The sequence below is a fragment of the Octopus sinensis genome, linkage group LG7, assembly GCF_006345805.1.
Source record: "Octopus sinensis linkage group LG7, ASM634580v1, whole genome shotgun sequence".
Classification (NCBI taxonomy): Eukaryota; Metazoa; Mollusca; class Cephalopoda; order Octopoda; family Octopodidae; genus Octopus; species Octopus sinensis.
In genome coordinates this window covers 69,535,629-69,548,209 of record NC_043003.1, presented here as the reverse complement: position 1 = coordinate 69,548,209, position 12,581 = coordinate 69,535,629, and the positions used below count along the sequence as shown (strand labels likewise).

Below are 12,581 nucleotides of genomic sequence, written 5' to 3'. Positions count from 1 at the left end.
ATGTGGATGCAGCCATCATCACTTGACACCTGAGCATCTACTTTGTCAAATACACCTAAGCGTAAGTGTTCCTTATTGATGGGAGAGATCGAGCTGCAAATAGAAGATTTTATATAGCAATGAAGTTTTTTCTGGATTTCCTTCATCATCAAATGAAGCAGATGATGATGATGATGATGCTTTAGATAGCACAGAAGAAAATGACACTTCTAACTTTAGATGAAAATAGTAAACCGATTTTTTTCCAATTTATTAAAAAAAACATTAAATTTAGGAACTTCACAGTTCTTTTATTGCCCTTTTGTCTTTATTTTTATAATTGAAGAGTTAAAATATCATTTTCATGGTTTTTGTACCTATTTAAAGTGAAAATAAGTATAAAACTTATCCTTAAGATATTTTTTGTTTCTTGCTTGTTTGGTACATGCATTCAATGCAAACCTTTCCCACCCTTTAAGGGTTAATGCTTAATCTTTTCATAAAAGTTGTATTCCGTTGTAAGGTAGAAGAGCTGTGTGTTCTATGTCTTACACTCTGACCATATCTTTCTTTTCTGTAAAACTCATTACCAGGTCATACTGACATACACTGCCATCTTGCCATTTCTACTGGTCTTACGAGTACCATTTGAATATTGACTAACGTGTGATTAAGTAAGATTCTTCAGTAACATTTTCAGATGACCATTCAGAATGTCTTGAACTAAAATTGATTGACCATTATCTCAAACAAATAGAATAATCATGTTTGCAGTTCTTTTAACAACCTCTATTTATGTTTACTCTTGTGTTGTATTATTAAATTTCTCCTTTCCTGTGTACAGCTACCTTTTTTTTTTTTGGAATAAGAATAAAAGAGCAAAAGGTAGCTGCATGCACGATTGAAGAGGCAACAGAAACAGAGCAAGGGAGAGGAATTAAGCTGAAAGCCAGGAGGAGACAATAAACAGTGATTTAGCCACCACTGCTGACCCACCAACGGGCAGGCATTAAAGTTCAGGGTTGAAACATACAGTGATTGTTGGGTACCAACTGATGGCCTAAATTCCTCCTGGCCAAAGCTCCATTTATCAAAGGTGAATGAAGAACAAGCATCGTTTAGATAATTATTAGCAACAGAAGCATTTTTAATACCAAAAGGTAGTATTTTTCCCCACTTAAAAGTGAGTGTTGTGTTAGAACACACTATACTGTGATAGTTACTATGAGGGACACCCCCTCCATATGGGCTTTTGGTGCATATGAACTCTTGTTTAAATTACCAGTGAGAGAAAAATCACCTGCTACCACCACTACCTGATCACATGGTTTTGGCCTTCCCTGGTCCTGTCATTGGTAGGGAGATAGCTGCAATATCTCACTATTGATATACATAGAATCTCAGTGCCTAATCAGGCTCTGCTGTCCTGAATAGCCAGTGGAACATATTATTAAAAAAATGATTATTAGCGACAGATGCTATCAATATTCTATTCAGTAACACTTTTTACTAGAACTTCATTTTTACTGTCTTTTAACTCTTTGGCATGTCTCATATTGTCCATGATGCATTCACTTGTTGCTGTTGATGTATTCCTTTATAATTACTCTAATCTTTTCCATCTTCTTCTATCCAGTCCTTTCTTGCCAGTCTTCTTAGAGATACAATCTTGTATTTCTTTAATGTATTATTCTTTGATTCGTTTCAGTCATTTGACTGTGGCCATGCTGGAGCACCACCTCTAGTCGAACAAATCGACTCTAGGACTTATTCTGTTGGTCTCTTTTGCCTAGCTGCTAAGTTACGGGGTCGTAAATACACCAACATCGGTTGTCAAGCGATAGTGGAGGGGGGAAAAAAGCAGACACACAAGCACACACACACACACACACACACACAACGGGCTTCTCTTAGTTTCCGTCTACCAAATCCACTCACAAGGCTTTGGTTGGCTCGAGGCTGTAGTCGAAGACTCTTGCCCAAGGTGCCATGCAGTGGGACTGAACCCGGAACTATATAGTTGGTAAGCAAGCTATTTACCACACAGCCACTCCAGTGCCTATGTGTATAATTTTTTTCTTTTTTGCATTGGTAAAGACCTGTAATTGTTAAGCATATGTTAGGTCTGATTTAAGATTAAATTGTGTTCCAGCTGTGACAGTCCATCCCTTTATTCTTTTCAAGATATATTGTGTCTAGGACTGCACTAAGTAGTGTCCTTCTTTTAAATTGGTAAGGTGGGATCCATGGAGATTTAGTTGCTGATTTGAGCAGTTGTAGTTACCCGGTAAATAGTCTGTTCATATGTGAAATTAGATTCCAACCAAATTTGATATATGGTTAACTACTTGTTCTGACATTAGATATCACACATCTGTTTCTCTGAAGGTGTAGGCTTGGCTTTGTGGTTAAGATGCTCACTTTACAACCACATTGTTTTAGGTTCGGTCCCATTGCACAATACCTTGAACAAGTGTCTGCTACTATAGCCCTGGGCCAATCAACACCTTGTGAGTGAATTTGGTTAGCAGAAACTGTGTGGAAGCCTTCCTGTGCATGTGTGTATGCATATGTGTGTGTGTGTGTATATATATATATATCATCATCATCATCATCATCATCGTTTAACGTCCGTTTTCCGTGCTAGCACTGTCTCCTTCTACCACTTGACAACTGGTGTTGGTTTGTTTACATCCTATAACTTAGTAGTTTGGCAAAAGAGATCAATAGAATAAGTGCTGGGATTGATTTATTCAACTAAATGCTTCAAGGTGATGCCCCAGCATGGCCACAGTCCAATGACCGAAACTAGTCATTGTCTGTAAAACAAAAGATATGTTAGTTAGTTAGTTAGTTAGTTAGTTAATTTGGCTCAAAAGCAAATAGCAAGGCCATGTAGGGGGACATGGAGTTAAGTACAGGGTGGTGTTCATGTAAAGAGTTCAGGCCACTTGAGGTCCAGAGAGGCTTTGAACAAAGCGGTCGTCGGCATCTTCACCATCTCGTCTGGCAGCTTGTTCCACGGATCCGCAACCCGGACGGAGAAAACTCCTCTCCTTCGATTGAGATGAAATCGTCGCAGGTAGAGCTTTTCGGAATGACCCCGCAGCCGACGCTCCGGAGCAGGAGTGAAGAACAGCTCTTTCGAGAGGTTACACTTCCCGCTTATGATGTTGTGGGCGAGAATGAGATCACCACGGCGGCGGCGTTTTTCAAGAGAATAAAGGTCGAGCGTCCTCAGCCTTTCTTTGTAGGACAAATTTTTGAGACCATGAACCATGCGGGTAGCCAGCCTCTGGACTCTTTCGAGGTGCTGTATGTCTTTGAGGAGATAAGGAGAAGAGGCTTGAATCCCGTACTCCAATATGGGTCTCACCAGCGTGATATAGAGTGGCAGGAATATGGCTGCTGTGAGCATTCCGAATGACCGTCGAATCAAAAACAGAATTCCGCGTGCTTTGTTGGCAGCATGGACGCACTGGGCCGAAGGCGAAAAGGAGGAATCCACCAAGATACCCAGGTCCTTTACCTGATCGGTCCTCTCCAGCAGCAGACGACCCGGCTCGAAATCAAGTTGTGTTGCAGGACTAGAGCCGACAGGCAGATGACAGCACTTTGACACGTTCAGACACAGGTCCCAATCGTTAGACCACTTCCAAATTTGGTGGAGGCATCGACGAAGATCCTCTATACTACCGCGAGGAGCGCCCAGTTTGATATCGTCGGCAAATAGAAGGGTGTGTTGCGTGAGGTCGTCGGGCAAGTCATTTATGAAGACTAAGAACAACAAGGGCCCAAGCACTGAACCTTGAGGCACGCCACTGCTCGCACTGGAGACGTCGGACCGCGAACCATTAACTTGAACTTGGAAGGAGCGATCTGAGAGGAAGGCACCAACCCATCGTACAATATCCGGATGGAATATCCTGGGTTTCTTTTTTGTGTCTTTCAAAATGACATTTTCTTTAGATTTCTCAAGCTTCAACATCCTGTTTCTAACTGGTTATTACTTAGCTGCTCAGAATGGAAAGCATTGTTATAGAGACACACAGATTTGAACCAACTGTATTTTATTTCTTTATTGCCCACAGGGGGCTAAACATAGAGGGGACAAACAAGGACAGACAAACGGATTAAGTCAATTATATTGACCCCAGTGCATAACTGGTACTTATTTAATCAACCCTGAAAGGATGAAAAGCAAAGTCGACCTCGGCAGAATTTGAACTCAGAATGCAAAGACATGAAATACTGCTAAGCATTTTGCCTGGCATGCTAACGATTCTGCCTGCTTGCTGCCCTCATGTGTGTTTATTATTCTTTTCTGTTCTAAGCACAAGGCCCAAAATTTTTGGGGAGGGGGCCAGTCAATTAGATCGACTCTAGTGTGCAACTGGTGCTTAATCTATCGACCCCGAAATGATGAAAGGCAAAGCCAACCTCAGCAGAATTTGAACTCAGAACATAAAGACAGATAAAATACCACTAAGCATTTTGCCTGATGTGCTAACGATTCTGCCAGATCACCTGTATTGCTCTAAATCATGAAAAATGAATGAGGAAAATGAAAATATTCTGTTAGAATAAGCAATAGTTTGATCCCAAACATTTTGCAGAGGAAAGTTAAATTATCAATATTGCCTGTCCAAAGATGGCAGCCTAACACACTGCCCTCTTTAATATCCTCATTTGGTTCTTGGATGCCTGAGTTGTTTGTTGCAGACATTTTCTGTTTTATTAACTTTGTCATCATCGTTATTGTATGCTTTTCCTTGCTTGCATGGGTTGGATGGAATTTGTTGTGGCAGATTTTCCTACAACAGGATGCTATTCCTATAACCAAACGTCATCTGTTTCCAAGCAAGGTCATTGCTTTAACTAGGCATGTTCTCCATCAGGAAACGAACAACATTCTCGTATGAAGAGGACACTTTTTAAAATAGACAAGGAAACATCAGTTCACACACACTGTATTTACTTTTGAATAAATCATGTTACTTACGTATATAGATACATGATGGGCTTCATTCAGTTCCTGTGTACCAAATCCACTCACAAGTTGGCCCAGGATTATAGTAAGACTTTTTTTATTCTTCTTTCAGTCATTTGACTGCGGCCATGCTGTAGCATTGCTTTTAGTCAAACAAATTGACCCCAGGACTTATTCTTTGTAAGCCTAGTACTTATTCTATCGGTCTCTTTTGCCAAACTAAGTTATGGGGGACATAAACACATCAACATCAGTTGTCAAGCGATGGTCGGAGGACTAACACAGACACACACACACATACCCACAATGGGCTTCTTTTAGTTTCCGTCTACCAAATCCACTCACAAGGCTTTGGTCAGCCCGAAACTGTAGTAGACACTTGCCATGCAGTGGGATTGAACCCAGAACCATGCTGTAGGGAAGCAAGCTTTTTACTACGCAGCCACACCTGCACCAAATTACCACACTATAGGACTGAACTCAGAACCAAGTGATTGGGAAGTAAGCTTCTTTACACAGGAATGCATGCAGTCTTCTGTTCCTTTGCCAAGAGTCTTTAGAAACTTTGTAGAATTCTTTTGTATTACTTTTCAACCAGGATGGCTTAGTAAAATATCACTCCTCTTTATAGAGTCATTATGTTTGCTACCTGTTTTCTTTCCAACTCTATTCACAGCAAAACTCTCCATCCTACCTGTCTTACTACTGTGTGTGTGTGTGTATTCAGTAGATATGAAAACTTGTCTCATCATTCCTATTTAACAAAGTGGTCAGTCTAAACAGAATTTTTGTTTTTATCTGTTTTAAAATTCAGAGTTCCATACTAATTTGGAAGAGCTTCCTTTCCCTCATTAATTAACATAACACTTATTGAAATAACAAAAAAAAAAAAAGGAAAAAAAAGAGAACAAAATTGAGGTACAAGTTTTCTTTCTCATTTTTATAATGGTATGCAAATGTTTGAATTTAGTAAAACAGTTGTTTACCTTAAAGGCAAAAGACTGAAAAGTACAAATATGATACAAAGAAATTTAATCAGTTTCTGTCAATGTATGTGTCAATGTTAAAATCTTGAATTCAATTTCTATTCATCGTAGCTTGAAGACTTCTTCTCATTATAGTATAAGAGAGCAGATTTATTCTGTTGTGTCTGGGGAGAGTCATTTTCTTTTTGTGCCTTGTAATTTAATACACTCACTGGTATTCCACTTATTTCTTATTTTTATTCAAATTATGTTTTTATTTAAATTATAAGGCACAAAAAGAAAATGACACTCCCCAGACACAACAGAATGTGCTTCAACACACGAACTTACGTAAAGAATCTTGCAAACCAAATCCAAATCCAAAAGCGAAATAAGAGCAGATTTAGTTTTGACAATAAGTTGACAAACGATCTAGTTAAAATAATTGCTGTTTAATTTACTGTGAGATGCTCATAAAATTTAGGGTTTTATTATACGGTTCCTGTTGTAAAATTCTAATTTTGTCACAAGCAATTTTATAGGGAGGATTAAGTCAATTACAGATTCCAATACTCAATTTATTGATCCCAAAAGGATGTAAAGTAAAATTGACTTTGGTGGAATTTGAACTTGGAATGTAGATCCAGAAAAATATGGCTGAGTATTTTGTCCTGTTTGCTGCTTCTTACTACTGTAAAATTAATGTGAAATATATTTAGGGAAGTCGTCAAGTAAACAAAGCATCAGATGTATTGTGCAAGAGAGCTGACTGTACACTATAGTTACATCAGTTACATCAAGAGATGCCAGTCTCTAATTGTGGTGAGAACATGTGGAAGGGGTAGACCGAGGAAGACAGGGGATGAAGTAGTGAGAAAGGATCTTCAGATGTTGGGCCCAATAGAGGGGATGAAGTAGTGAGAAAGGATCTTCAGATGTTGGGCCCAATAGAGGGGATGACAGGGTACTGAGACCCTTGGTGATTTACTGTGCTTGAGAAGACATGTCAAGCTCAGTAAAATCATTGTTGCCTATGCATACAGGTGTGTCCCCTACATCCCTCTCCAGCTGTGCTTTCCTAATTTTGCAGGCTCATGGGTGCTGGTGCCATGTAAAAAGCACCTTCACCAGTGCTGCATAAGCATGCCCGTGCCAGTGTTGCTTAAGAGCACCTGGTACACTAAAGTGGTTGGCATGTTAGGAAGGGCATCCAGCCATAAAAACATTCCAAAACAGATGCCTGGAACCTGGGCAGCTGGCCAGCTCCTGTGAAGCCGTCCAACCCATGTGAGCATGGAAAATGGACATTAAAGGATGATGATGATGATACTGAGGGAAGTATGGCTGATATATTGAGCTGGAGGGATAGCTACTCAAGCTTACTGGTTGATTTCGGCTCTCTAGGCTTATAATTGTTTTTTGTCTTTGTAGAAACATTTTTGTTTTACTTTACAATCAAATTTGATTTCTCTGTCTGTGAATCTGTAGTTTGTATTGATAATGGCAATTCAAATGCAAAAAATTCTTGATTTTCCAACCCAATAGTAATGCTGGTCGGGTAGTGTTTCTTCATTTTATCTGAATTTATGAGCGCTAGAGCAGTGCTACTCAAAGTGGTGGACCAGTGCTGGGCCACAAGCCATCAGCTGCCGGTACACGACGAGTTTCCAGAAAAGAAAGAAACATAATAAAATTCTTATGTAATATTGTATTATTTGTTTACAAAATGAATAGAAGATAAAAAAATTTGTCAACTTTTATTTTCATTATATATGAGGGTGAGTCAAAAAGTAATGCCATTTTGTTTAGGACAGGTATAATTACCAACACAGGAATATGTATCATACATCAAAATGAAGCTGGTCCTCTGTGGATTACATCCCTACTTTTCAACTTAGTCATCGTCTCTCTCAATAGCAATGTTCCATCTTTGAATGAGAGCATGCATTCCTGCCCCGTAAAATTCTGTTGACTGTTCTTTGAGCCACTTCTTCACTACAGTTTTCACTTCCTCATCCCTGGAATAATGTTTATCTCTCAAACCCTCTTTCATGGGGCCGAAGAGATGATAGTCTGAAGGCGCTAAATCGGGTGAGTGTGGAGGTAGTGAAGAAGTAGCTCAAAGAACAAACAGAATTTTACGGGGCAGGGATACATGCTCTCATCTGAAGGTGGAACATTACTATTGAGAGAAACGGTGACTCTGTTGAGAAGTAAGGATGTGATCCACAGAGAACCAGCTTCATTTTGATGTATGATACATGTTCCTGTGTTGGTAAGTATATCTGTCCTATACAAAATGGCATTACTTTTTCACTCACCCTTGTCTATTGTTTCCGGTATAAATATATATTACTATGAAATATTACTGGTCCCTGGCACATTGGGAAAAAAAACAAAAAAACTGTTGGTATGCCATGTTTGAGAAGCACTGCTCTAGAGCTCATTTTTATATTTACCAAATTTTTCACTCTTTCTCTACTTATGACTGTCATCATTATTGTTTCCATGATTGCATAGGTTGTAGGGTATTCATTGAGGCAGGTTTTCTACAACCGAATGCCCTTCCTGTTGTTGACCTTCACTTGTTTCCAAGGAAGGTAATATTTCTCCATGTTTTCATGGAACATCAGAAGCAAAGGACTTCACTAGGCATGACAGTGACACCCACTCACTGTCATGGCAAAGACACACGCACATGATGGGCTTCTTTCAGTTTCTATCTACCACATTCCTTGACAAGGATTTGATCAGCCTGACACTATAGTAGAAGATGCTTGAAACCATGTGATTGGGAAGCAAACTTCTTAGCACACCTGTACTTACTTTGTGAAAACATCATACCTTGTATTCCATTCACCTTCACCATCTCAAAAGCATTGGAAATAGCTATAAACAACACCTTTCATCATCTTCAGCCTGTTATGATTCTAGCCACTGGCATAGTCTCTGTAGAACCAGATATATTGAAGATTTGTTGCAGTACATCATGCTTCAGTGGTCTTTCATGCCTGAGAACTTTGGCAAAAATGTCATGGATATCAGCAAAGCCTCCCATACACTTTAATATCATCACCATCATTTTAACCTCCACTTTTCCATTTTTGCATGGATTGGATGGAATTTTGTCTTCAATAATGACAGATTGATTTCCAATGACATTAATCCCTTTAGCATTCAGATTACTCTGTCAAATGTAATCCTTATCTATTCATGTTTTTTAAATGATCACATGTCATCCTGTAGCTTTGAGATTTCTATGATGTGATTGTTTATTTTTGTAGAGTATGTGTGAGAGGCCATATCTGGCCATTCTGCACATAAAACAGAATATTTGGGCCATGTACAGCCAGTATAAATGCTAATAGGTTCAAGTATTTATAATAGCAGTGACATGATTGCCACTAATACTTCTCAAATAAAGTCATTTATTCTACTTTTTATAATAAAACACATGAATTGTATACAAATTAGTTACATAGTAATTAATTACAATTTATTTTACTTTCATACATACCAATTAACTTCATGTTTAACCTTGATTTAATAAACCTTTGTATTTATTTGTTTTGTTCTCCTTAGTGATATTAGTGGTTGATTGTCTTAATTTGCTGTCGATGACATTTGTATTTGTACTCTTTATTCAATTATACAAATTGACAGTCAGACTGATACAAATTTCGCAACTCATTACTATTATGCTTTTGCATGATTGTGTTGGGATTTCTAATTATGCTAGAAAATTGTGGTAAATAGGGGGAAAAAAATGTATGAGTTGAGATGATATGCTGATTATATTGCTATGTGACAGGAGACTCAGACCTTTGGAGATAGGCTGTGAAATTAAAAGGCTTGGCAAGTAAAATGAGATTGTAGCCACACATGTCTGGCCCAGTTAAGAGTACCCCTGATGTGTTGGGTGATATGTTATGTTTGAGAAGACCTGTTGAGTCAAGTAAAACCAATATCGGAGCTGTGACCAGTGCCCCCTAACAGACTCCTGTGCCGGTGGCACGTAAAAAGCACCATCCAAACGTGGTTGATGCTAGGTCCGCCTGACTGGCACGTGTGCCAGTGGCATATAAAAAGCACCATCTGAACGTAGCCGATGCCAGTACCCCTGACTAGCCCCTGTGCCCATGGTATGTAAAAAGCACTATCCAAATGTGATCGATGCCAGGCCTGTCTGACTGGCTCCTGTAACAGTGGCACATAAAAAGCATCCACTACACTCTCAGAGTGGTTGGCATTAGGAAGGGCATCCAGCTGTAGAAACCATGCCAGATTGGATTGGAGCCTGGTGCAGCCTTCTGGCTCTCCAGACCTCAATCAAACTGTCCAACTCATGCCAGCATGGAAAGTGGACGTTAAACAATGATGATGATCACTTTATGTTGATTCCGATCTTAGAGGAATAAATAAATCTCTGTAATTCTAATTCTTACAATGTTTTACTCCAACTAATCTTGTCTTTTTTTTGGTTAGTATCTGGAATTAGATATTTAGTATGATGAACCATTTATTCATTAGTCTACCATCAATATGTTATATAGCTCTTAGAATTCTAACGATGTCATATAAACTTTTAATTGCAATAAAACTAGTAAAATATTACTGTTTAATTGCAATAAAGCTTCCATAAAATCTTTCTGTTATTAGTTATTTCATAACTTTTATGTGAAAATAACAGTGATATCATTAATATTATGAAGCAATTAAGGGTCATTCACTTAATTGTTACATCATCCCGTAATTAGAAAAATTATCTAGATTTGATCCAATAACAAAACCTGTTTTTTGTTTTAATCAAACACTCTTTTGTTTTGGAAATTTTTACATAATCTATTTTCAACATTGTTGATCTTTTCTCTTTCATTACAAATTAATTTCTCTTCCAGTGTAAAATTTTTCTCATCTATTCAACTTCCCAAAGATGTTCGATCCAACATTGATCAACCACCACCATTTTGTGACTGTTTAATTCCCCCTCTTCACCAATCCATTTTTTTCTTTTTAATTAACTAATACCTTGTCTCTAATGCATTTTGTTACTGTCTCACATTAGATATTATCCTCTTGTGATGTTGGTAATTTTTCAATGTTATTGAACTAAAAATTCACACATCTCATTTGTATTAGCTATTCACATTAAAGAACATTTCATCTTTAAGGATATTTAAATTCAGTATGCACTAGATCGATATACTGCAGTTGCATGTAAAATCTGCGTTTGATTTACATTTTGTATCGGCATTAAAATAAATGTACTTCCCTCTTCATATTTGTTACGTTAAAATCAATATTATCTATATCATTCATTTCAGTTTTTCAGTCGTTAGTTTTATTTTTTAACCTTCAATAAATTAAAGTGAAGGTAGATTGTTAAACATATATTTTATCTACTCTCTTTCCCTGCATAATAACAGTATTTTCAAAAACATTGAAAATATAAAACCATACACTTCCCTAAAAAGCAAAAATATAAATAAACAACAAAACAAATTGAGAAAAATATGAATATTAATTTTAAAATGTCATTAGTGTACATTAATGTACATAAAAAGGATTTTTTTTATCATGGTTGTGTCAGTTGTTGGACTGTGGTGGTCATGCTGGGGCACCACGTTGAAGAGTTTTAGTCAAACAAGTAAAGATTATTTACCAACATAACATGGCACTCCTGGTTTAGGATGAATGTTGCTGTAATTTAGCCCCAGGAGATATCATCTCCAGCTGGCTATACGACATGATCTGTGTCCTTATATTTTCGAACAAGGGAATCTAACACCCCAGTTCAGCTCAAATCATTATCTGTGTATCACGATTTTCGGGTTATTTCCCTTCATCAGTACTGAATAATTGTTCGGCTAGAGGTGGTGCTGCCAAATTCCCATTCGAAATATATAGTTTTCATAGTGACAACTAGTCACTGATCTATAAATTAGAAAATTACTATTTGCAAATATCACAAGAGAGATTCCTAAACAAGGCTGCCATGTTATGTTGGCAAATAAGCTTTACTCCAAAATACTGTTGCTGAATATCTCTCATTGTGAGATTTACAAATAGTAATTTTCTAATAAGTCAAACAAATCAACCCACATCCACTCACAAAGCTTTAGTCAGCACAGGACTAAACCAGAAGCACTTGTCCTAGGTGCCACAGAGTGGGATTCAACCCAAGACTGCTTTGTTGGTCTTTATTGGAATCTATCTTTAATTCCTATTGTTATTGTTTGGCTTCAAATGATGTTGGGTTGCATTAAGCTTTAAAATAAACTTGCTACTAATACTGTTGTTTGTTGATTTACTTTGATTAGTTCAGTTGTAAATAGACTTGGATTGTAGCAGGAGGGGGTGGAGGCAGGGGCAGAATGATTGTGACTTTAAAATTTTTTTCAGCCAGGCTTAGTCCCAATTTAATTGACATAGTCATGTCAATCTCAGTGCTTATGTAAGCCATCAAACCTCTGAACAGTTAATCAATCTCTGATCTCTTGGTTGCTAATATATTAAAACTGAGTTTGATTTATGTCTTTACTTGTTTCAGGTAAAGACATAAGGGGTTTTAGTCAAACAAATCAATCTCCATTACTTTTTCTTTAAAGCTTGATACTTATTCTATCAGTCTCTACACTACTGACTGG

The 12,581-nt window shown here is 37.8% G+C and overlaps 1 protein-coding gene across 3 annotated transcripts in view; it reads left to right on the top strand.

The window, feature by feature from the left end:
* Positions 1 to 12,581, top strand: part of LOC115213919 — a 186,512-nt gene that overhangs the window by 24,592 nt on the left and 149,339 nt on the right. The window lies entirely within an intron of this gene.